General features: G+C 42.4%; 2 long non-coding RNA genes across 2 annotated transcripts in view; one reads left to right on the top strand and one right to left on the bottom strand.

Annotated features, from left to right (window-relative positions):
* Positions 1-300, bottom strand: part of LOC147021720 (uncharacterized) — an 18547-nt gene extending 18247 nt beyond the window's left edge. Inside the window, exon 1 of the long non-coding RNA XR_015060602.1 lies at positions 131-300. This is a non-coding gene — a long non-coding RNA (uncharacterized LOC147021720). The remainder of the gene's footprint in view (positions 1-130) is intronic.
* A 455-nt stretch (positions 301-755) lies between these two features.
* Positions 756-19374, top strand: LOC147021721 (uncharacterized). The gene is made up of 4 exons (XR_015060603.1): positions 756-942; positions 16191-16287; positions 18143-18237; positions 19026-19374. It is a non-coding gene; the product is annotated as an uncharacterized LOC147021721 (long non-coding RNA).
* Positions 19375-23684: the final 4310 nt, after the last annotated feature.

Here is a 23684-nt window from a genome sequence, read left to right on the forward strand (position 1 = left end):
ATGTTTATGGCATTTACCCATGTATTTTTTTTAGCACCTCAGCATTTACTCATTTTTTGTCAAAGGATCGTTGATCAACTTCAAAATCATATCCGATAACTTTTAAAACCATATTTCATAAATGACTGACCTGGGAGGGTCCGTAGCCAGACCACTGAACTGAAAAAAAGACTTGAGGGTGAGGCTCACTGAAGCGTTTCCCGACAATCAAAATCCCATGGGATTTCTGCATTTTTAAGGACATTTCTCACAAAACCTGTAACCCTTCCACAGCAGGAGAGTCTTGCAATATATACCAATATGTTTACTGCTAACGACCGAACACAATAAGCTCAAAGTTTGGCAGAAAGTCGTTTTTTGTGAACATTTGTGAGGATGGTGTTGTCATGGATACCGTGACAATTTCTAAAATCTCCCTAAATTAGGTTCTGTCGCTCTGGGCTACATGTCCGTGAAGTGTGGTGATTTATTATCACCATGCTTTTTGTTGCACCTAACGGAGCACTAATACATTTTTTTTTCACACAATTGTAGTTTTCAAAAATAAAACTCATTGGTCCCCACGTTTAAAAAATGCGCCATTTTATACTTTACAGGGATTGAAAGTGGAAGATTTACCTGACGACGTCACCATCATGGTGGTGCTCTGGTTGTTGTTCAACCAATCAGAAATCGCTATTTGAGGACGTGACATTGAGGAAGAAACAAACACAGTGCATTGTGGGTAAACATGGCTGTTCCCAGGTCGTACGAGAGAATGGATTTTCCTTTTACAATGCAGTGTATCGTGCATTTGGCTGATATAAATCTGGCAGGATTGAGTTCGTTTGCTGCTGTAAGTTGTAGAAAGTGAAAGAGTGTAAAAATGGATAAACCTTCACAAGCCTACTCTAAGGGGAGCTGATAAAAGGGACCACCCACGAGGGTGGAGAATAAGTTGTGGTGAGTAAGTTGGAGGGAGAAGCCACTCTCTTGAGCTTCGTTTCACTCCTCTTTTGGGCTTTGCCTTCGCTGATCTCCCTGGCCACCTTTCAAGCTACTGCTGCTTTGTTTTCTCTGCTCTCTTCACCCACTCGATGCTCTGCCTCTTCGCTGGTCCATGCGAGGCCTGGAGGCTTGTTACAGCAGTGCCAGTTCGATCCGGTATCGGTATTCTTTGCAACGATCTTACCTGCCTCTTCTCCACCCCCCCCTTTAACCCCCAATCACACTGTGAATGAATGAATGACTGTATGAGTGAATTAATGATTTTATTTTAGTGGTGCCTTTTTTTTTGTTCCCTTATCGAGGCTCGTATGAGAGCCAACACACAATGCACAGCAAGGGGGCATGAGACAAGAGGGGCGGGAGTGGGAGGGACAAAACTGGGCAACAGACACACTTGGAGATCTGTGGAAGGGAGAGGGATGGGAAGGGGAACATGGGGAAGAGAAGATGGACATTACAGGGACTTTCAGGAAGGAAAGCAGGAGAATTGAAGGAAGTGGGCTTGGGTGGATTATCGGGGGTAGAAAAGATTGAGGATTTGGATGGGGGAAGATAAGAGGTGGTGGTGAACAGCTGTTTTGAAAGCCTGGAGGGAAGAATGGGAAATAATAGAGTGAGGGAGTTTATTCCAAAGGCGGGAAAAAGAGGAAAGAAAGAGTGAAGGTGAGCAGTGATTCGTGATTTTGGTAGTTTTACAGAAGGGGGTTGTTGGCGGACCTTGAGCGCCCTGTGGAAATGTGGTGGGGACAAATCGCAGAGAGAGCAGGGGGGGCAAGGCTGGAGAGGAGTCGAGAGAAGACAGAAAGACCACCGACCAACTTGTGGTGATTGAGTGAGAGGCCCAAAGACTCAGCCTCATTGCGGGAGATGCCGATGATCCTAAATGCCCTGGTTTCGACCGTGAAGCCAATTAAGGTGGGAGGCAGGAGCACCAGCCCAGAGGGGAGAGCAGTACTCCATCAGGCTACGGACAAAAGCTTTGTAAGTGGTCAGGAGCTAGGTTCTTTCCTTATCTTGGGTGTTTTGTTATACTGAGAATTTCTGTGCATTTGCACGCACTTTGCCTTTAAATAAATTGTTATTCTGCACGAACATGTTTTTTTCTGTTGTGACCCACCATTGCAGACCTTCCGTGTGAGGAACCATTTCAGCTCGGTTTTGGGTAAATCCCTGGGGGAGGTTAAAACTGGTAACATTCCGTTTTAAAAGATGGGTGGAATTAGCATTTCTGACCAGGATGCACAAGAGGCAATTTCTGTTCAGGTCCCTCTTGTGATTTACCCGAACCGTGTTAGTTAAATAATTCCCTTCAACACGACAATAAAAAAATATGGTGTATGAAATGATTAGTCACAATAATTCCAAAGGTTAGCTACATTACTCGGCTAAACCTCGTAATTGGATAACAGCAGGAAGATCTTGGGGACCTTCAGGGTCCCCTCATAAACATCATTCCCTCATAAACATCAATTGGACCACTGAGACTGACCATATTTCAGCTCACAATAATATCATAAAGCTCTCCAACACATATTTTGGGCAAATGTTTCACAAGAAATGAAAGTTGCAATGATAACATTTCTGCCAGTTTGTCTTTAATCCATATATGAAATACTGTACTTGAGATTTCAATTCATAACATTGAACCAAACTCCCAGGTAGTCTTACCTGAAGGCACAGACATCCATCTATGCACAACAATGTAGCAATCAGCTTAGAGCTCCAACTTGCATTTTCAACACACATTGAGTAATGAAGGGTACTCTGGAAAGATTGATTCGAGTGCTACTGGCTCAGGTTTGCAGTGTTCATTCCACCTAATTGAAGCTCTTTCATTCAACAAGTTTTGTGAAGTCATGAAAAAAATGCAATGTGGATAAAATGATGCCTGCAGCATGACACTGTGACCTCAAAAGGTGCTTATTCACAATTTGTGTCCATCAATTTTCTCAACAGCATCTGCAATGGCATTGCATAATTCACAACCAGCATATCGTCATCGTAGAATCAAAAGGTTATATCTGACAACTGAACCTTTGTTAGTTCGAACTTTTTGATTCTCAAGCAACAATACGCCTATCCATCAGCGCATACGACTGCTCAGTTCAGGGGGTTGTCAAAATAGATCTTAAAAGTGGTATTGTTTTGCAGTGGTTAAACATACAATATACACATGGAAATACCAAGAAATAAAAGCTGACCTTCTGTACTCTTGCTTCGTTTTCATATTTTGATCTCAAAGCCAAATTTATTGAGTAAATCATACTATAGGTCACCGATTATGTCCGCTATAGACTCCGAAATGGCTGAACGGATTGTCGCCACTTTCGGCATGCGGTTGCTCTGTGGTCTAATGTACATCATAGGCTATGTGAGATCATGCCAGACGGACAGGTTTGGGAATTTTTGGCGATTTTCTAATTTTTACATTCGTTTGCATGCCGATGTGTGACGTAACCGCTGAGGCGTAATGACGTCATGACATCATCGGTCATTCGCTAACATCACTACGTCTGTCGTCTATAGACCGTCACCGCTGAGAGGTGTAATGCCACTCCGAGAAAACAGCGTCTGCAATGTAAAACCCTCTTCTGCACATGCTGAACTACCTCAGAAGGTGCATTTGACACAAAAAATGGAACAAGAAACATTGTATCATCATCCCATCCCATCTCGTCCCATCTTGTCCCGTTCCATCCCTTCCCATCCCGTCCCCTATAGACTCCGAAATGGCTGAACGGGTCAACCGGTGTTGATGTACACTTTACAGCTATTCTTACACCACCTGCGCATATTAAAGGCGTATTATGAAACCTCATTTTGGCTGTCTTCTTCTTATATCACATTTATGCGTGTATTATTATTATTCCCCCCCCCAAAAAAAAAATCCGCCATTTAATTTTTTTATTATTGAACCAATCACAGCTCTCGCTTTATATTATTATATATTATGCCGGAAGTTGTAATTCATTTGAGTAGTGACAAAATCATTGATGTTGACAACATGCATCAATATCCATGTGAGTTTGTGAACTCTATGCATCTGGAATGCCGCCTCATAAATTACGGTTGAAAATTGGGGCACCAATTATGTTACTATGGAACTTTGACCCAAAAAACGGACATTGTAATGGAAGCTGATATATCGTACAGGACCTACTTCCTTGCATCATAGATGCACGACTATCGACCGGATCCCATGCTAGCAATAGACTCCTCATCCCTCGGATATCAATAGTACCATCAGAGGACCTATTTCCATTCCAAGTGCAAAGAAAATAATTTCCTGTCCATCTGTGTTTTAGTATGACTGCAAATAAGGCCCAGGGACAAACATTGAAAAAATTTGGACTATATTTGAAAAGTGACTTTTTCAGCCATGCTCAGCTCTATGTCGCCATGAGTAGAGTGGGAAATAGTAGCTATATAAAAATTCATGCAAATCCGAGGGCATGAGGAAATACTCTTATTAACAATTTAGTATACCCTGAAGTCTTATGAAAGATCAATCCTAAGAATAAATAAAACAACAATTGGAAGCAACACGAAATTGTTTGCATTGTGCATTTTTTGTGCTTTTCATTTCATGTGTCATAATGACTGCCCGTAGGGCAGGTACTCTGCTAGTAGTAATAATAACAAATTTGACCTCACTGTTCTAATACTTATGAAGGGCACTCACTGTGTATATATAAAATAATATATGTATAACAAAACAATCTTATGCTTATTAAGTATTATTATTTATGAAACATATATGCATATTATAGTATTATTATGATTATTATATTGCTTGTACAAGATCAGGAAGAGGAATCATCATTTGATGCAAGGTAAAATGGAAATTGCAGATAATTATTTTACGGGTTTTTTTTTCTCATTTAACGTTTTGCTTGCTTGCTGTGTGTGGTGTTTGGAAATATATTGCATGCAGTTTGCTCCCAACACACACAAGTCAAACTGTTTGCTATTTCACCGTCGCTTGCCTTTGGCTGTATTATTGAGAATGAACTTGGTAAATGGAATGGATTGTTCAGAGGTTTGCTCCTGTGGCCTCATACAGGATGATTAATTTTATAATCTGTCTTCGAGATATACCTCCCATTTCATATTTGGGCGAAAATATCGATGTCACAAACAATTCTGGTTCTTCTCACCATTCAGATTTGTCAGCCAGCATTTCTGCTCAAAAGCCTATTCTTTGTGAAAAATGCTGTGGGATTATTGACATCCATAAGTGTGAGTAGAGGGAATAGGCAGTTGTTCATCCCTCTAAAGAACAGGATGCTTCTTGATGCAGCACTAATGTATGGCACCATAATAGATGGTGATACTAATCAACTGGATTCAGTATCTCAGACTAGGTGCCAATATATTCTAGGACTAAGTATCTTATATATGTGTTATAATCTGAGTTGTCTTTTTGCTCTGGAGCAATGAAACAGCAGCCAAATGGATTATTGCAAAATCAGGTCTCAGTGGGAGGAAAGAAGTTCAGAAAGACACTTGAGAGTTGTCCAGTACCTGTCTTTAAATGGCCAGTGGACGAGGCTGCTGAAGGAGGGGACGCATTTACCGAGAGTCACCGTGCCAAGAGCAGTGAGCATCCAGAGGCAAGAAATTTACCCCAAACACGCCTTGATCTAATGAATTAAAGGGACCAGTGCAGTGGAACACTCAGCCAGCCAGTTGGACCTCAATAGGCTGAAAAATCCACTCATGAACAGAAAAAAAATCTCATTTAAGGCCTAAAAATGTCTCTCTCGCACAAACCCAAGCCCAGCAAGCCTCTACATAAAAGCACCATTTTCAATTATTAGGGGAAAGAGTGATGCAAAAGCACATGCTCATTCAAAGATTTATTTGAAACATACATGTTTTTGCAGAGTATTTTGAAAGACACCTAGGTTAATGTATAAACCTCTACAAAAACCTTTGTGTAGATGGCATTTTGGACCAGAATTGCTCAAGGCCTCATAGAAAGCAAAGCTGATTGATTGGCAATGATTATGGCCATTTGAATGCTGACTGCACTAATTATTGCTCGGAGAAAGGCAATCGTTATTTATGGGATTGTTGTCTTCACTTGGGACAAATTTATGGCATTTTCAATGAGAAAGCTGTGAAGTGCAAAATAACCCAAAAGGGTAGTCTTTACACAACTGATGCACATTTGTCATACTGGCACTGTAATGTGTGATCTCCATCAAAACCATTTAAAAACTGCTAACGGACTTCACATATTGCCTCATTTATGTAATCCTGGATAGCTTTCAAACGGGATAAAATTGGAGTGTGGGTTTCACGCTTTGGTGAAAGATCACACATTGCTCTTATCCCTGAAAGTAGAAACCAAGCACTCGACACGTCTCCAATGTTAGAAAACTGCAATAATTGAATAATATAGTCATAGTAATGATACCTTATTATACTATTTAATTAACATAACTATTTAAGTGATCAGTGTCTCTCTAAGAAAATTCAAAAGATAAATTATTTTGAAAGGCTAACAATTTTATTTTTCTAGTATCACAGTGTAGTGCATCTGTATCAAATATCTCTTTCCATCTATCACCCTCTCTCCCTCTTTCCATCCCTCACTCTCTTTCCACCTCTTGCTCTTGCGCTTTCCACCTCTTGCGCTTTCCACCTCTGGCAAGCTTTCCACCTCTGGCAAGCTTTCCATCTCTCATTCTCTCCCTCTTTCCACACCTCCATTCCTACGTCTCGCTCTTCCATCATCCCATTTTTCCTCCATCCCCTCTCCTTCCATTCCTCCATTTTCAGTCCCTCACTCCATCCATCACTCTCTCTCTCTCTACCTGCATCTCTCTATCTTGTTGTGGACTCATTTATCAGAAAGTTTCTGGGCTTTAAGGGTTGAAACCCTGAACATGGCTGGTGCCAAGTTGATGATCGAGGTGGCCACTGAATCAGGCACTCAATATGCTGGAGGAATTCTTCAGAATTTTTTTTTTTCAAGATTGAGGCCCATGAAGAGAAAGGTGATGGAGTGTATGAACTGTCAGTCAGGTAGTGGGGGAACTCTTGGACACAAGCAAATGAGTGAACAAACAGGAAAATAGGAGAGGGATGAGGGAAGGAAACACTGCAACCTGCTGGTATGAGGGCTGCGTTAGGAATGGTTAATGGGGGTAAAATATATTGTGGGAAAGGATGGGGATGAAATGAGGTGGCAGTCCATCGCTTATTTGAAGCACTGCAAGGAACAGTGTGATAGTACAGCCTCTGAAAGGTGGTTCCACATTTAGGAGAAGTGAGGAACAAAAGAGTTGAGGTGTGAAAATACCCTCGATTTTGGAAATTTATCCAGGAGTGGGTTACTGAAACAATGGAGTTTTTACTGGAACAAACAACATCCTGGAGTTTTTGGGGAGGATTGGAGGGCTGAGAAACTAGAGGGAGTTAAACAAGATGAGAGGAGGTTAAAAAAACAAACAAAAAAAAACAGGCCACATACCTGGGTGCAATGTGAGAGTAGCACTCTTTGTGTTTTGGCCTCATTGCAGATTACAATAATGTTGAGAGCTATAGATCCCACAGAATCCAGGAGAGACCATTGTGATGCTGGAACATGAGCCCATAGTGGAGAGCAGTACTCCATTGAGCTATGGACAAAGACCTTGTAGACAGTGAGTAGTTATGATTTTCCAAGAAAAGGTTTGGCTCAATTGAGGATGTTCAATCTATGGCTGGCTTTGAAGGCCAGCTTTGCTATGTGGTCAGCCCAGAAAGGTCATGGCTAATGGTGAGGCTTCGAAGTTCAAAAGACCGAACCTCTTCCAGTGGACGACCAAGGAAAAAGTTGGGGTAGCTTGGCAATCACAAAATGATAAGGTGAGAGTGGAATTTTTCAGGATTTAAGAACATGTTACATTTATTAGACCAGATTTCAATAATTTCCAGATCAGCAAAGAGATGTCTGCCTCTCAGAGTGATTGGTTGGGGGGGGGAAGTACTGTATGACACAATGTGGAGTCATCTGCAAAAAGGAAGAGAAGTTTTTCCAAAGCATCAGAGAAGTCATTAATATAGATGACAAATAAGACTGGGCCCAAAACACTGCCTTGGGGAACTCCAGCTCCCACTGAAATGGGAAAGGGGAGGAGAGGGTTCCACTGCTTGCAACACATTGACTTTGTGTGGAGGAAGTCAAAAATCCAGGAAAGAAGGCGGCCTTATATACCACAGGTGCAGCTTGTCAAGCAAAGCAGGATGCCAGACTGTGTTGGATGCCTGAGATATGTCCATGGAGATGGTCTTAACCTCTTGTTTGAAATTGAGGGCCTCCACCCATTGCTGAGAGTGAAGCAGAAGCATGTCTAGAGTTGAGTGACCAAATGTGTTGAACACCCTGAAATAGTTGGAATGTGCCAAGCTCATGGGAAATTTCAAAGTATGACAATGAAATGATTGAATTTATTGAAACATACAGAGCAACATTTAGGAAAACATTTGGCCAATGAAGCATTGTGATTTGAAAGTGGGAGTGACATCATACTCGGTGAGGAGAACAAAGCATGTCATTCAAGCATGTTGGCCATACTTCATCTCAGTCTATTTAAGGTTGTTGATCCGAGTCAATTGCATCATTGCACATACTTGTTTGAATATCTCGAAAATAAAACAAAAATACATTGTAAAAATATAAATAAAAGTATATCTGAGAGTATTTGACATAAACTTCAGCTATTGCCTTGCAAAATACTCCATTGCTATCACAGCAGTCAATTTTTCCTCATTTTTCTGCATGAGGCGAGACCATCCCAAAAGTCCGACTAATGATTAATTTTACATCCAACAATTCCTTCACTATATGGCGGCTCACACTGGGACCTTCTCTCATGCTGGCTGCAGATCAATCTCTTTTTGTCATATTCCAAGAACAGAGAAAGAGAGGCACCTTGGTATTGGCACTTTGCCAACAGCAATGAAGTGGCAGTGGATTTTTTTTTGGGGGGGGGGGTGAGAGATGGGTGGCTGAGAAGATAGCTTAAAGCTTGTGTGCTCGCTTTTGAGCTGTCTTCTTTGTTAACCAACACTAGCCTGTATGAAGACGAGTTTTCCATTCTTCTCATATAAACTGTCACCTGTGTGCTTCAGAGGCAGCGTGTTCGTTGCATCAATATCATTCAGATCAACAGTAATCTGGGTATCCCATTTGCCAGCATTTGCCGATGGGTGTTAACAAAACCACCCTGTCTTTTTTTTTGTATACATGATCGAGGCTTGTGGAAGAGTTGGAGCACAATGGAAGGGAACAAAATGGAGAGGGGGAAAGACCACAGCAAAGTAGAAGTGAGAGTGAGAATAAGGAGAGAGGGAGAGGGACACATCTTTTCATCCCTTGCTCTCTTTCCATCCCTTGCTCTATTCCCACCTCTTGCTCTTTCCATCTCCCATTCTCTCCCTCTTTCCACGCCTCCATTACAAGCTGAATTCTCAAACACAAGCAGAATGAAACACAGAAAGATTGGGAACAGGAAAGCAGGGATGAAACAGAAAAGGAACAAACCAACTGACAACTAATAAATAACGAGAGTAATTCGACTGTGCACAGTCGACGGGTATGCCTCCGCTCTCCCGCACAAACACCTGAGTATTGACATATTTGACCCCTTGACCTTTATCATATCTGGCCCAAAATCGAATCAGTTAATTGCCCTGTCTAACTTTACCTTTGTACCAAGTTTGATGAAATTCTGTCCAATAATTCTTGAGTTAGGACGTAAGGAGTAAAATTTCAGAGTTTGACCTTGACCTTTGACCCTTGACCTTTGTCACATCTGGCCCAAAATATAATCACTTAATTTCCCTGTCTTGCTTTCCCTTTTTACCAAGTTTCATGAAATTCTACAATTTGCTTCTTGAGTTATTGTGTAAACGAAAATCCGGACAGACGGACAACCTGGAAACATAATGCCTACGGCACCCTTGGTGGAGGTGAGACGGGTGCCTGGAGCGAGGGCGAGACGGGTGCCTGGAGCGAGGGCGAGACGGGTGCCTGGAGCGAGGGTGAGACGGGCGCCTGGAGCGAGGGCGAGACGGGCGCCTGGAGCGAGGGCGAGACGGGCGCCTGGAGCGAGGGCGAGACGGGCGCCTGGAGCGAGGGCGAGACGGGCGCCTGGAGCGAGGGCGAGACGGGCGCCTGGAGCGAGGGCGAGACGGGCGCCTGGAGCGAGGGCGAGACGGGCGCCTGGAGCGAGGGCGAGACGGGCGCCTGGAGCGAGGGCGAGACGGGCGCCTGGAGCGAGGGCGAGACGGGCGCCTGGAGCGAGGGCGAGACGGGCGCCTGGCGCGAGGGCGAGACGGGCGCCTGGAGCGAGGGCGAGACGGGCGCCTGGAGCGAGGGCGAGACGGGCGCCTGGAGCGAGGGCGAGACGGGCGCCTGGAGCGAGGGCGAGACGGGCGCCTGGAGCGAGGGCGAGACGGGCGCCTGGAGCGAGGGCGAGACGGGCGCCTGGAGCGAGGGCGAGACGGGCGCCTGGAGCGAGGGCGAGACGGGCGCCTGGAGCGAGGGCGAGACGGGCGCCTGGAGCGAGGGCGAGACGGGCGCCTGGAGCGAGGGCGAGACGGGCGCCTTGAGCGAGGGCGAGACGGGCGCCTTGGGCGAGGGCGAGACGGGCGCCTTGGGCGAGGGCGAGACGGGCGCCTTGGGCGAGGGCGAGACGGGCGCCTTGGGCGAGGGCGAGACGGGCGCCTTGGGCGAGGGCGAGACGGGCGCCTTGGGCGAGGGCGAGACGGGCGCCTTGAGCGAGGGCGAGACGGGCGCCTTGAGCGAGGGCGAGACGGGCGCCTTGAGTGAGGGTGAGACGGTTGCATCGAGTGAGGACGAGTCGGATTCGGGTGCCTCGAGTCAAGACAGGTCGGGTTCGGGTGCCTCGAGTCAAGACAGGTCGGGTTCGGGTGCCTCGAGTCAAGACAGGTCGGGTTCGGGTGCCTCGAGTCAAGACAGGTCGGGTTCGGGTGCCTCGAGTCAAGACAGGTCGGGTTCGGGTGCCTCGAGTCAAGACAGGTCGGGTTCGGGTGCCTCGAGTCAAGGCAGGTCGGGTTCGGGTGCCTCGAGTCAAGGCAGGTCGGGTTCGGGTGCCTCGAGTCAAGGCAGGTCGGGTTCGGGTGCCTCGAGTCAAGGCAGGTCGGGTTCGGGTGCCTCGAATCAAGACAGTTCGGGTTCGAATGCCTCGAGACAAGAAAGGTTGGGTTCCTCGAGTGAGGATGAGTCAGGTGCCTCGAGTGAGGACGAGTCTGTTGAATGTTAACAGATATCATGGCTCATGGAAGAGCGAAATGACTGAGAGGTAGGAGACCAATAGCAACAATGATCCAGAGGGAAACAGGCAGATGTTACACCCCTTGGCTTTACAGGTCTGCGGGAAAGTAAAAAGATGACAAAGCTTGAGAGTCTGCAGACGACCGTTAAATACAGCAATGGTGACTGCAGCAGAATGCTGAGTCATGTGACATGACGGTGCAACAAAACAGTTATCCAGGTTCCTCCTGATAGTATCTATGGAGTATCAGTGATGAGAAAGGTAGACGGGGAACCATGATTTGTCCTTCTGTTTGCATGAGTTCAGCACATATTTGTCCTACCACGCAGTAATGCTGAAGAGGAAATACTCCATCTATCTGATAGTATAGATAGATGGAGTATCTTTGCTTTTCACTTCTTTGGGTTCCTTCCTGACCTTTTGTTTCATTATGTTTATATCATATCCTGATGCTGTGTGGACTTTGCTTCCCCATTGACGGACCTGTGGTAGCTTGTATATGTTGCTGTGTTTGAGCCTGGAGAGTAACTGCTGAAATCTATCTGTCCAGGTTCTTCCCGACATCTTTGTTCCCTTCATATTTTTGGTTCACGGGCGCCATCAGTGACCACTATTGGTTCGCGGGTGCCAACAGTTGGTTCGCGGGCGCCAGCAGTGACCACTATTGGTTCGCAGGTGCCAGCAGTTGGTTCGCGGGCGCCAGCAGTGACCATTATTTCTGTTGTGTCTGTGTGTCTGTGTCTGTCTGTCTGTTTGTAACTCTCTCCAGAGCATAGATCCGTGACGTTTGATGCGATTTTGATGAAACTTGGACACAAGCTAGATATCATAGTCGAGTTGTGTCTTTTTGTATGAGGGGTGTCCCACGCCCCTTGTGGGTGGAGCCACGCCCACTTGAACTTTTTATTTATTTATTTTTCTCGATTTTTTTTCTCGCTATTTCATTTCCTCGAAGTTGTGCGTAATGTCCATAAGTACAACATATAAAAAAATCCGATTTGATTTGCTCAATTTTGACAGAAGAGATCGGTTTTTACGGTAGGGCTTCCTCAAAAGCGTCCACTAACTCAATTGTACCTATCGTGGCATTGTTCAATAATGCCCGAGACCCATCGTCACCTCCCGGCTAGTTTTCTAATTTTTTTTTACTTTTAATATATATTTTTTCACAATTCTTATTAATTCGAATTCTTGCTTTTTCTTCTCTTTCATGTCTTTTACTCTCTATTCCTCTCTTTCGTTATCTATCCCTCAGGAGAAGTGAATTCTTGCAGAAGTTTTTTCTGTTTAAGGCTTACTTGGTTGTGCCTGGATGGGTTGGAGTGTTGGGGAGTAGCGGCTGAATCCAGAATCCTATCCAGGTCCCACCTGATGACTCCATCTTTGCTCTTTTGTTCTTCAGGTTTCTTCCTGGTCTTTTGGTTCATAAAACCAGAAATAACAGAACTGGTATATACAGAAAATATATTTTACCAAATAAATGCATTGATAGCACAAAGCTATTGTTCACAATTCGTTGCCCTGGGACATTGATGTCAAGTGACCCGCATTTCACAGGTTTGACCCGTTTTGTTTCTGAAAACCCACGGACCCGTTTTCGTGTGGTCAAAACCCATATTGGATGGAATGTACGATCAATTTCAAAAACGCAATGTTTCACTTCCATTCCACTTGCTGGGATTGACACACAGACTGATATGGACCTGCAGTGACCTGCAGTCAAAATGCAAGATATCACTCTCGTGCCTTTGCTCTGTGACGTCATGAGCTTTCCCTCACCCAAGGCCACGTTGATGCCTTCCAGGATTCTGCACACAGCATCACGTCACTTCCGATCACGTCGACCATGTTGCCATCACCACGAATCAATCGATCTGCGATTTTTCAATTCGCTCTTCCACTTCTTGGTGGTATTTATCATTACTTTCTGGCATTTTAAATGGCAGGATTTGATTCGATTCAGATCGTTTTCATTCATACAAGGTGTCCACAAATTGCTAAATTAAAACCGTATGCAGCCTGTGCCTGCTGATTGCATAATTTTTCTGGAAGCATGGCTGTGCCACTGATGTAGTGCCCCTGTTACCAGTAAGCTAATTCTCATTTTGCTGACCTCGGAGGGATGACAGACTGAGTCAACTCACCTGGTGTTATTTCAACAACACAACAACGACTCGAACTCAAAACCTTAAGCCAGCCACCTTAACCATTAGGCTAATACCAGACTTGTACTGGTGATGAGAAAGGCAGACGGGGAGCCATGATTTGTCCTTCTGTTTACATTAGTTCAGCACATACTTGTCCTGCCACGCAGTAATGCTGAAGAGGAAAGTATCTTATCACAAGTTCACAAGAACAGGATCGATTGCTGAGGGTGCTTGTCAAATGAGGTCACCTGCTCTCCTCACATGCAAAACCAATTCCTTCTGTAACCCCCCGAGTCATAAGTTTGATTTACTGAGAGATCTCGTAAGAACGGCCAAGAAAGCCTGTTGTGAATACAATGTCGAGCACAGTACCATGAAGTGACTCGTCCAGGTCGAGGCCATGTCAGTTTGGTTGATCTCTGATCGTTTGGTGCTTCACGATCATTGAGATGATTCCATACTTGGACTGCAAGGGTAAAGTGAACATTTGACACGAGTTCTGAACAGCGACAAGACCACCTCGTCAAATAAACGACTATCTCGGTATTCTGGAGTATTTGATGTCTGCCAACATATCGAATTGTGTTTTTACCACGTTTGGTAATAAATAAATAAGTAAATATATAAAAACCCTCTTCACCATTCGCCAAATTTAGGCAGAAGCAACGCCGACTCCACCCACACAGACAAGAGATGAAACTTCAGTAAGAAACAATCAGGATAAGGGACAAAGTGGTTAATTTCGACAAAGTACGTGAGAAGAGAGAGGAAAAGCTGACAGAGTAAATGTGTCAGAGAACAGATGGACTGCATACGTGGAAAAGTTGAAGTTGACGAAAAACAGGTTGGTCGGAATCAAAAGTGGCTTTTTATTTTGTTTATTTATTTTACCAAACGTGGTAAAAACGTTTTTCAAGATGTCAGTGACATAAAATACACCAGAATACCGAGATAGTCGTTTATTGACGAGGTGGTCTTGTCGCTGTTCAGAACTCGTGTCAAATGTTTACTTTCTGTTACTAGTACTGCAGCATAGCAAACCAATTGTTCAAATCTGCATAAAAGCACCAAAATTGGTACACATGTAGAATAATGTATGCCGAACAATTCGGCTGACCAATAAAGGCAAAATCTCGGGTGGCTCCATATCTAGAATTGTTCGGAATACATTATTCTACACGTGTACAAATTTTTGGTGCTTTTATGCAAATTTGAACAATTGATCTGAAATATCGGACTACGCTGCTGGACTATACAGTGTATGTGTAGATTCAGCTCAACAATCGTGAAGCACCAAACAATCAGAGATCAATCAAACTGACATGGCCACGACCTGGACGAGTCACTTCATGGTACTGTGCTCGACATTGTATTCACAACAGGCTTTCTTGGCTGTTCTGACGAGATCTCTCGGTAGATCAAACTTATGACTCGGGGGGGGGGGGGTGCGGGGTTACAGAAGGAATTGGTTTTGCATGTGAGGAGAGCAGGTGACCTCATTTGACAAGCGCCCTCTGCAATCGTTCCTGTTCTTGTGAACTTGTGATAAGATACTTTCCTCTTCAGCATTACTGCGTGGCAGGACAAGTATGTGCTGAACTAATGTAAACAGAAGGACAAATCATGGTTCCCCGTCTGCCTTTCTCATCACTGGTACAAGTCTGGTATTAGCTTAATGGTTAAGGTGGCTGGCTTAAGGTTTTGAGTTTGAGTCCTTGTTGTGTTGTTGAAATAACACCAGGTGGGTTGACTCAGTTTGTCATCTCTCCGAGGTCAGCAAAATGAGAATCAGCTTACTGGTAACGGGGGCAATGCATCAGTGGCACAGCCGTGCTTCCAGAAAAAATTATGCAACCATCAGGCACAGGCTGCATACGGTTTTAATATTGACGCCATGTATGAATGAAAACAATTTGAATCGTATCAAATCCTGCCATTTAAAATACTCAAAAGTACACTGATAAATATCACCAAGAAGTGGAAGAGCGAATTGGAAATCACAGATCGATTGATTCGTGGTGACGGCAATATGGTGGATGTGATCAGAAGTGAAGTGATACTGCGTGTGGAATCCTGGAAGACGTTGACATGGCCTTCGATGAGGGAAAGCTCATGACGTCACACAGCCAATAGACTAGACACTGGAGTGATACCTTGCATATCGACTTCAGGTCTATCAGTCTGTGTGTCAATCCTTGTGAGTGGAATGGAAGTGAAACATTGCATTTTTAAAATTGATCATACTTTCCATACAATATGGGTTTTTGACCACACTAAAATGGCTCTGCAGGTTTTCAGAAACAAAACGGGTCAAACCTGTTAAATGCAGGTTACTTTCCATCTATGGGACTGTAGATGATAATCCTTGAAGACATAAACGACCAGGAATAGGAATAAGCAATGTCATAATAATTCCATTTACACCATGCCTCAACATGTCGACCAAAGGGACCTGGCAGGTTTGCTGTGAAGTTGTGTTTACACCCAATGAACGACTGTGTATGGATTGAGCGGCAGGTTTCCCTGCTCCGGGAATGAGGACATGATTGTGGCTAAACGAAGCCACTATCTGATGTCATCATGCTCACATCATCACACCAGATTCTTTGGAGGAGAGAACAGCAAAAGGGAAGAGACTCATGAATTTGAGGAGGCCATACCTCAAGATAGCAAGTTGTGGTCCACCATGTTGTTTCATTGGAAAGATGGTAGTATGTGACAATGCAAGAGGTCATATGTAAAAATGCTATTTTCTTTTTTACAGATTTTATTTCTCAACAGCCCTGTATGTTGTGAACACAAATCGGACCTGCACAGTCATCCCCTTCAATTCTGCCTGCCCTGTCCCATTAACCATTGCGGTAAGGGGTAAGTCCATTTAAGATTAAAAAGTAGCTCACGATTTTTAAGAAGTGGAGAGAAGAATGTACTCTTAAATGGAAACTTGTGGAAATGATTGTACAGTTTGGCAAAGAACAGGGCAAAAGAGTGAAGGTGATAGTTGTCACTTTTATACCATGAACTTTTATACCTGGGCTGGAACAACTTGAGCATCACCTTTTCCCACCTTAATCCTGTGTTCCATCATGACAACCCCGAGGACACTTTCCAATCTCATTCCAGTTGGTGGAACAGATCATTGGACTCACACGCGCACAATTAATCGCACCTTGCGGGGTCGGCTGGAGAAAGTGAGGTTTTTGCCTCAAGCTTTTCAAGAACTGCCTGGGTAATACTTTTAGAGTCTAAAGGTGACAGGAATTTAGAGTTTGGCCAGGGTGTCGACGACAAGATGAGTCTATCGGCATGCATTTTTTTTCCACATAAACAAATCTCATTTTGATTTTACTGTGTTCAACTTGGCTTTCTCGTATCCATCTGCACGTTGATATATTGGAAGTGGACTTTTGCCAATTCAGTTGTATAGTAATGTAGCATAAGCGAATGGATTGAGGTTTAATAGCTATGCTATGCAGTAAAAGTGAAAGTTCTCTATTAAAGGGCCCATTCAAAATTGTTGGTATTCAAAATGTTAGTAGTTTGATTGGATAGAGTGGTCGATGGAGGACCCCACTTGAATAGTTGAATATTCCAATTATTGAGAGTCCAAGTGTCTGTGCAAGTCCCACCATGGGAGTTTTTAGGACTGTTAATAAAAACACACACGTCACAACAATTTTGAACTGTTAATACAGCATGGCATACTGATGACACCCTTGTAAAATGGACACCTCAACTGAAACATTGAGGAAAATTAAGAGTTATAGGGACAATTTGCACATGAAAACATAATGCACATGACTAGTCAAGCTCTCACCATCATATTGTTGCACTTTTTAAAAAATGTCTCACATACATAGGGAGCAATTGACGGGAGAGTGGAGTTCAATTAAAAATATAACTGCAAAGCATCTGTAAATGCAAAGCCCTCTGCTTTGTATTTCAACTTCTTGTTCCGTCTGCTAAACGGTACCTTTGACCTTTTGACCAAATTCTTAATTTGTCATCTCCATTTTCTCGTAATGAAGCTTTTATTGTTGAAAATTTAATAACAAATGCTCAAATGATCATCATAATTTTTGAAAGTTGATGATTTTATGTCACGATGACCTTTGACCTTTTGACCAAATTCCTAATTTGCCTTCTTCATATTCTCATAATAAAACTTTGTTGAAAATGTGATGACAAAAGCTCAAATGGTTAAAAAAAATTACGGACTAGACAGACATGCAGACATGCAGACACACAGACACAAAAGTGATTGTAAAACCTAATCTCCCTCTGTGCAGGAGATGGGCTAATAAAACATACTCAAACTACAGGTTGCAGAGGGTGCAGGTACATCTCAGCAATGCAGCGAAGTAAAGGGCCAGATTCCAATGCAAAATTAAAAATACCTATTTTGGGAGGACCCCCCCTTCCAGCCCCCCCACCATTCCAGCCCTCCCCGCACACCGTGGACCCCCTTAGACCCCAATTTTCTTTAATGTCGTGAATAAACTTTCGAAGTGGTCCAGTTTCATTAGTGGTTAGGAGGAGGAGGAGGGTTGGAATTGTGTGTGTAGTTTTGGAGAAGAAAGGAAATATATATTTTGGGGGGGGAAACCCATCCGTAAACCCCTTTAGACCCCAATTTTTTTTAATGGTGTGAACAAAGTTTGGTGCATATTGGGCAATGAAGGCTGTGGTCAAGTTTCATCGAAATCGTGTATGTAGTTTCAGAGAAGAAGTTGCAAGTGTTTGTGGATGGATGGATGGATGGACGGACTGATGACACACCATCCCGTAAGCTCCCCAGAACTGCGTTCCAGGTGAGCTAAAAATTAAGTCAAGACTCCAAAAGCAAATGAACAATGTTGCTGTGCACGGATCCGGATATCTTAAAAAGTTGTGCACGTATCCGGATGAAATTTTGTGGACAGGTTGGGTGTGTGACAAGGATGAACTGATTAGATTTTGGTGAAGATCCGGCTCGGACGACAATAATTTTTAAAGTGATTCTTCACCATTGTGAGATGGGGTGAAAAATGATATATAGCACGATATCTCAAAAGGTTGTGGACGGATTCGGACGAAACTTGGTGGACACGTTGGGTGTTTGACGAGGAAGAATTGATTCAATTCTGGTGAAGATCTGAATCAGAATCTGGATATGAGAAATGTTTAATTTTTAAAGTGATTCTTCACCATTGAGAGAGAGGGCTTAAAACGATACATAGCATGATATTTTAAAAATGTGTTGGGCCCGATATGTTCTCGTGGATCAGGCATTACGTGGCGGTGTTATGTGCTCTACCGAGCGCTCTTCTAGTATTTTAAGTCATTCTTCACCATTGAGAGATGCGGCTAAACTAATATATAGCACGTTATTTCAAAAAGTTGTGTACGGATTTTGCTGAAACTTGGTGGACATGTTGGGTGTGTGGCAAGGACGAATTGATTCGATCTTGGTGAAGATCCGAATTCGGATCTGGTTACAAGAATTATTCAATTTTCATAGTGATTCTTCACCATTGAGAGATGGGGCCAAAAACGATTTAGTATTGTAGGGCATGATATTTCAAAAATGTAATGGGCCCGATATGTTGTCGTCGATCAGGCATTGTGCGGCGGAGTTATGCGCTCTACTGAGTGCCCTTCTAGTTGCTGATGGTGGAGCCAAGAATTGCATGTCCTGGTAATACCAGGACTCTTTAGACCCAGCCCATGCACCTTTCTGCCTTCATTCGTTGTTCACAATAGAAGGTGATAATTCATGTTGCACAAATGAAGGACTTTTTTTTTTTTGCATATCACATCCATTATCAAAAACACATGTAAACATTAATGAAATATTGCTACACTTTCAGGCAAAACACAACACGTAGTGGTGGTTCATAACGATGGAACAAACACCGGGGCTGCTCATTCGGTACCGAGCTTGCCTCAGTTGCTTTGTCCTGTATTTATTCTTCTGTGATGCAGTGCTTGGTGGGGGAGATGCATGGGGATACATGTACTTTAGGTTGGGACAAATAGCCACCTGTCTCATCTGCATTTGGGTTGTAGACCTTAAACCAATTGGGTATCTTAAAAATAGTTGGTAGTCATGTACCGATGGCCTAGCTAAATCCCTAGTTTCAGATTAAATGGGTTACTTGAGTCCATTGTGCCAAATAATAAAAGGATGTATGTGTTAAGGTACTTCAACTTCAGAGTGTAATGTAGTCAGCACATACGACATATCTGCTAGGTTTCATGGTTTTGGAGTTATAATGACACACACACACACACACACACACACACACACACACACACACACACACACACACACACACACACACACACACACACACACACGCACACGCACACGCACACGCACACGCACACGCACACGCACACACACACATTTATTAGGAAAGATACATTTACGTATGTGTGTGTGTATATGTTGTTCATCTTTCGGCTGCTCCCGTTAGGGGTCGCCACAGCGGATCATCCGTTATGATCCGCATACTGATTTGGCACAGGTTTTACACCGGATGCCCTTCCTGACGCAACCCTGGTCGCATCTTACGACACAGGGATCAGGATTTGGGTTTCACCATGATTCCGGGCTGCTCTACACCCTGCCCAGTGCAGAGCCCCCGTCCTCAAGCGATCCTCCAACCCAAGCCTCCGAGTAGCCGGATTACAGGCGCACGCCACTACGCCCGGTGTGTGTGTGTGTGTGTGTGTGTGTGTGTGTGTGTGTGTGTGTGTGTGTGTGTGTGTGTGTGTGTGTGTGTGTGTGTGTGTGTGTGTGTGTGTGTGTGTGTGTGTGTGTGTGTGTGTGTGTGTGTATATGTATATATATATATATATATATATATATATATATATATATATATATATATATATATATATATATACTGTATATACAATATATATATATACACTAATAAACAGCAATGCATGTCAATATGTGTGTGTCTCCTCCATAACTCCAAAACCATGAAACTTAGCAGCCTGAAACTTGGCATGCATACTAAGGGAATGCCATGGAAGTGCGTTATGAAAAATTGGATGTTTAGGTTAATTTAAACTCCCCTTTTGAAGATAATTAACGGCCTTATTTAATTACATCCTTTATCAGGTACATCCTCGGCAACCTCGCTCCTTGGGGTCTTAACGGATCTCCTGAGTAACTTTGCTAGGGTCTGAAGCCACCATGTTTTTTGGCCTTCTCAACCATGCCTTGACTTGCAACAGGCTGCAATGATTTCGCAATGATAAAGTTTTTTTTTTCATTTTCCTCACTCATATTATCGAATTCCTGTCATCATAGCTATGAATTGCTGCATACATCGCTTTTGTAAGTGCTTTAGTTTTCAAATTAGAAGCTTGGAGCAATTTCATGCATTATATGATTCGATTTTCTGCAATCTACTCTCACAGACTAATTATAGTGTAGCATTGTGGTGGGAAATGACTCGATTTCCACAAGTTGGATCCCCATAGCAAAGGAGAGTCTTTAATTTTGTATATATGGAGGAAGAACATTGAATGATTCACTGAAACATTCGAATGGACTTCACTGAATCTGCTGTGCTTACAATTATTTAATTCTTAAGTACAAAAAAAGGATAAAGGAGGGACAAAAGGGAAAGTGCACTCCCCCCCCGCCCCCCACCCCATGTGTGTGTGTGTGTGTGTGGGGAAGGGTGGGGTGGGATGAGAGGGATGGTGGGTCAAGGGTTTGGGCGCACAAGCGGGAGGGGGATGATGGGGATTATGGGGATTATGGGCATGGTTTGTGTGGGGGTGTGGTTTCAAAAAAAGGGGTGGGGTCAATTTTTTGAATTTTTTTATTTTATTTTTAATTTATTGCCTTTGTCTTTTGTAATTCCTGTGAATGAAATCTACCCAAGATTTCTTCTCCCTTTATATCAAATAATTTGTAAGTCCAAGGAACTGTATCCTTATATCAATGATTTAAAAAAGTTAATTCATTCATCGCTTAGGATCGCCGTTTACAAATTACTGTATTTTATTATTAGGATACCCTGTGGGGCTAGGTATTTTCTTTAATGAATATTATTACAAGGTCTTCAATATCATTACACGTCTTCAACATCTATTCCCTCATATATCCACTGATATATTCTTACTATATTCCCAACTTTGAACTTAGACTTTCTCAGATTAATCTCTTTTTCATATTCTAATTTTGGAAATGTTTCTGCTGGTTTTGATTTTGTTGAGGAATGAACTGTATTGTTGTAATTATCTACAATTTCCTGAATTAAAGATGCCCATTGTAGAGAACCGAGTTGAGTGAATTTTTAATATAGTCTCTGAAATATATTTAATTCTTAAATATATTTAATAGTTTTTGAAATATCGTGCTATACATCGTTTTTGTCTTTATTTCTCAATGGTGAAGAATCGCTTTAAAAATTAAGTAACTCTCACATACAGATCCCGATCTTCACTAAAATTGAAGCAATTCTGCCTTCTCAAACACCCAACCTATCCATCAAGTTTGGTCCGAATCCGTCCACAACTTTTAAAAATATCGTGCTATATATTTGTTTAGCCCTATCTCTCAATGGTGAAGAATCACTTAAAAAAATTTCAGATTCAGATCCGTATCTTTACCAAAATCTAATAATTTATTCCATGTCACACACCCAATATGTCCACGAAGTTTCGTTTGAATCCATCCACAACTTTTTGAGATATCGTGCTATATATCATTTTTGGCCCGATCTCTTAATGGTGAAGAATCACTTAATATTCTGGTATTCTGATCCGGATCCGGATCTTCACCAAAATTTAAACAGTTCGTCCTTGTCACACAGCAAACCTGTCCACAAAATTTCATCCAGATAAGTCGACAACTTTTTGAGATATCCTGTGCACAAACAAACAGACAGAAATAGAGGGGTGGAAACATAACCTCCTTCACTTTCGGTGGCAGAGGTAATAACAACTGCATTTCCTTCATTAAAGGTGCTGTATCATGTAATAACATTATCTTTAAGAAAATTCATAAATGTTTTGTTGTGGAACTCTGTTTTTTTCATCACTCCACAGTATATTAAGTTTTTTTCTTGCTTTTATTAAATATCTGTTGGAAGGCTAACACAAGAGTAACCCTTTTTATTTTTAAAAGGAACAACCCACACATACCTACTTCTAAAATCAATAATGGTTTAAGCATACTTGTACCCCTTATCATTATTGAGTTCAATCAAGTCAGCGGATTAGATATATTCAACAACTTTGGAATAAACCTTCCTTCTTTTCAACTTTGTGATTATTGGTTTATGTAATTCATCAGCTAATTGCTCTTCAATCTAAATGAAATAATTGGAGCCAACATTTTTTTTTGAACTTCCAAGCCCATCTAAATTTAGCACTTATCATTTTCTTCACGATAAACCTATCAACTTTTTGTCTCAATGTTGGAATTCGTAACAAAGACAAATTATACAACATCTCTCTATTCGCTTTGTTTTTCTTCCAACGTCGTGCTATTTCCATAATCAATATCGTACTTCATACACACTTCATCAACTCCGTTTTTAGGTTTAGACCAAGGTTTAGGATTGTTAGCCCAATCTAATCTTTTATCCAAGTTTGTGGCCGGACCACAGAAAGAATATCCTGGTTGACGTAATTCCCCTGGAATTCCAGTTGTTGTAAATTTACTTCTTGATAAAAACTTTTATACATCTCCCCCACCTCTATGCTTAAAGTTAAATTGACACTTTTTAGAGCCACACACTAAACATATCCCCTATTGATAAACTCTATTATTTTTACTTTTAACATATGAGATATTTTTAGGATTAGTTTTATTTTTACATTTGAGGCAATAACTCATTTATTTATGAGAAATATTTGCAGACTTCAATGAAGAAAATACTTCTTTTGATTTTTTTTTTAATCATTTGTAATGCAGCCCTTGATACCATAAGCACTTTAAGAATAACTTTCTGATTTTCATCTTTCATTTATTTAGGATTAAAATCAACTGTGAAAGTTGTATCTATATCTTTTTCCCTTTCTTACAGTAACCACCTTATTAAAATATTCCTGATTCAACTCCTCTGATTTTAAGATTTTTTCTTCTTCACCTAAAACACTCATTTTAATCTTCATATCTAACCTTGAAAATTCTTCGTCTAATTTTCTCAATTTTTATTTCACTTCTACTTCACTTCGCACCTTATCAACCATGAAAGTGGTATCAACATATATTCCCTTATTTAAGGTTGTTGCCTTTTAAAAA

The sequence above is a fragment of the Eptatretus burgeri genome, chromosome 8 (genome assembly GCF_056783735.1).
Source record: "Eptatretus burgeri isolate ZD-2024b chromosome 8, Ebu_testis_v1, whole genome shotgun sequence".
Classification (NCBI taxonomy): Eukaryota; Metazoa; Chordata; class Myxini; order Myxiniformes; family Myxinidae; genus Eptatretus; species Eptatretus burgeri.